The following is a 3,661-nucleotide window of genomic DNA, read 5'->3' as shown; positions in this document are numbered from 1 at the left end:
TGGACTCTGGAGCATCAAACCATATGACTTGTCATGGCGAATGACTTGAGCGAATGGCTTGAGCATATGAAGCCTATGGATGTGAAAGGCTATGTGGAGACAGGAAATGATACCCAACATGCTATCACACATGTTGGGGAAGTGTACCATTGGTTATGCACAATGGTGAAACAAAGTCTATGGCAGATGTCTTGTATGTGCCTTCTATTACAAAAAGTTTGGCCTCAATTGGTCAAATGGTGGAATAGGGTTTACATGTTCATTTCAATGAGCATGGTTACTTCGCTGAGGATTTCAAAAATGGATATAGAGTAATTGCCAAAGGCAAGAAAGAAGGCAGGTTATTTAAGTTGGATGCTGTGATTCCTGAGTTGAAATCAGCCATGTTCTCTAAAAGCCAAAATGAGGTACAGGACATTGATATGTGGCATAAAAGAATTGGACATGTGAACATACAAAGGTTAAAGAACATGCAGGCAAGAGGCATTGTTAGTGGGCTGCCTAGATTCAAGTATGATGGCAATATGCATGTTTGTGATGCTTGCCAGTTTGGAAAGCAAGCAAGGTTGCCATTTCCTAAAGAAGGCAACATGAGTAGCAGGCCACTTGAGATAGTCCATCGTGATGTATGGGGTCCTGCACAAAACCCATCCATTAAAGGCAGCTTGTATTATGTGACATCAATTTGATGATTTCAGCAGAATGACTTGGATTTACTTTCTCAAAGAGAAAAGTGAAGTGTTGGGAAAGTTTATGGACTTCAAAGCTTTTGCAGAGAAGCAATATGGCTCTTGGATAAAATGTTTGAGGACAGATGGAGGTGGTGAATACACCTCACATGCTTTTGAGAATTTCTTGAGAAAGCATGGCATAAGAAGGTAGTTAATTTGCAGGTACACACCTCAGCAAAATGGTGTTGCTGAGAGGAAGAATAGATTCATTTGTGATGTGGCCAGGGCAATGCTCAATGAAAAGAGCATGCCAGACTATTATTGGGTAGAAGCGTGTGCCACCGCGGTGTATGTACTTAATAAGACACCCATGGTAGCCATACATGGAAGTACGCCAGAGATGTGGCTTACAGGTTTTAGGCTAGACATTGGACACCTCAAAGTGTTTGGTTGCATAGCTTATGTGCATGTGCCTGATGAGAGAAAGAGGAAGTTGGATCCTAAGGCAAAAAAGTGCATTTTTGTTGGGTATCGCGAGGGTATCGCAAGGCATATAAATGTTACAATCCACAAACTAGGCAAGTGGTTATCTCACGAGATGTGGTGTTTAATGAACTTGCTAGTTGGTACAAGGCAAAGGATGAGGGTGTCATTGATTCCGTTGATGCTGATGTGCATGTGAACTTGCCACAACCAAGTTCTATTTCTATGTCTGGGCCAGTAGAGTCTGAGAGTAGCACTATACGTCAATGATCAAGATGCTTGAGACATGAGAGTGTGAGCACTCGGAGTAGTGCTGTGGATAAAGGGAAAAAGAAGGTTGAAGGAATTGGCATTACAGGTTATGAGTCATCAAGTTTATAAAGTTTAGATGAGGAACTTGGCATACCAATTTTACGCACACCAGGTGCAAGGCAAGATAGATATGTGCATCCACATGCTAGAGTGATAGGTGTTCAGAGTGATCCGCATGCATTGCGGAGATCCCAAAGGGTCAGGTATCCAGTTTTGACAGGTTGACATATCGTGACTTTGCTATGCATTACACATATATGACCTCTTTGGTGAAGCATGTGGAACCTACAACAAGAAGCTATTGGGAAGCATGTATGGGAGAAGGCAATGGATGTTGAGATGGACGCATTGGTTCATAAATGAAACATGGGATTTGGTTGCCTTACCACAAGGCAAAAATGTCATTGGTTGCAAAGGGGTTTATCAGGTGAAATGCAAATTAGATGGTTCCATTGAGCACCATAAAGCACGGTTGGTAGCTAAGTATATTGCTTGTCATCTATGTGGATGACTTGATTGTCATAGGAGATCATGATACAGATGTTATGCATGTCAAGAAGGCATTGAGTGGGTAGCTTGATATGAAAGACTTGGGTGAATTGAGATATTTTCTTGGGATTGAAGTGATCAAAGACCATGCAAGTACATGGTTAGTGTAACGCCAATATGCATTGGATATGTTGACAAAATATGGGATGACAGGGTGTAAGCCAATGAGTACACCTTTGGAGCACAATGTGAAGCTGCGAGCTGATTTTGGTGAAGAGTTGGATGATCCATCTATGTATAGAAAGATGGTTGGCAGTCTTATTTACATGACTATCACACGCCCGGATCTTAGTTATGCTGTGGGGCTAGTAAGCCAATTTATGCAAAGCCCCAGAAAACCTCATTTGGATGTAGTGAGACGCATTATGTGCTATGTAAAGACCACTGTACATTATGGTCTTTTTTATGAGCATGGTAAAGGCTTGGATGTACACGGGTACACAGACGCAGATTGGGCAGGTAGCTTGTATGACAGGAGGTCTACTAGTTGTTACGCCTTTACATTTGGAAGTGCAGTGGTGAGTTGGAGCAGCAAGAAGCAACCTACTGTTGCTTTATCTAGTACAGAGACTGAATATAGGGGTGCAGCCATTACTACATGTGAAGGAGTATGGTTAAAGAGTCTCTTGGCTGATTTGGGTAAGCCTATTGATGGCAAGGTTGTCATTCATTGTGACAACATGAGCAGCATATAGTTGGCCAAGAATCCAATTTTTCATGCACAGACCAAACACATAGAGGTCCACTATCATTTTGTCAGAGAGAAAGTGTTGGATGGTACAGTGGATTTGCAGTATGTGAAGACTGAATAACAGGTGGCTGACATCTTTACAAAGCCACTTAGCAGGGAGAAGTTTGAGTACTTCCGTACTATGTTGGGAGTACATGGGATGAGCTTGAGGGGGAGTGTTGAGAGATTTGATAATGTTGAGAGCTTTGATAGCCTAAGCTCATCTACATCTTCATCTATGGCAGTACATCATGAGCTTGAGAGGGGCTGTTGAGATTCAAGCTCGATGTCAACTTGTGCCAGTTGCACTATGTGCTGGCATGTTAGGTAGTAACATGTGTGAGACATAAATGACCGCGTCCAGCTGGTCATAGTGAGTGGACATTAGCTAGGGTTAGTTGTGTGTGGACACAACATAGTGCAATTGGCACAAGTTGACATCGAGATTGAATCTCAACACTTGATCTTTAAGGCATATTGATTGATGGAAATGCTTTTCTTTTCCACAGTATCTAACTCTTGCTTTAACTACAACTTCCTTGCCTTTGTGTTAGTCTGGAACATCTGAACTAGACTCTGCCATGCAACTACTGGAGTGTTTGCATCCTGTATGTGTCATATCATAGTGTCTGCGACACTAAATAAAAGACAATACATGACTTTTCCTGCACCTTGATTCCAATCCTTGAATGCCTTTATATCTGCAGGAGTGGCATTCTCCTCAGATAACTCTGGAGGCTCCTCATTGTTTCCTTCTACATAATCCCAAAATGCTTTAAACATTAGAAAATTGGTCATTATGAAATTCTAGGCATGGAAGTTATTCTTATCCAGCTTCTCAGTAATAACAATCTGATTAATTTTGTCAGATATGTTTTCCTGCAGCAATCAAATAACGTGCAAATAGACAACTTCT

The sequence above is a fragment of the Cibotium barometz genome, chromosome 19, assembly GCF_041138505.1.
Source record: "Cibotium barometz isolate CiBa-2024 chromosome 19, ASM4113850v1, whole genome shotgun sequence".
Lineage (NCBI taxonomy): Eukaryota > Viridiplantae > Streptophyta > Polypodiopsida > Cyatheales > Cibotiaceae > Cibotium > Cibotium barometz.
Note: the sequence above shows the minus strand (reverse complement) of the source record.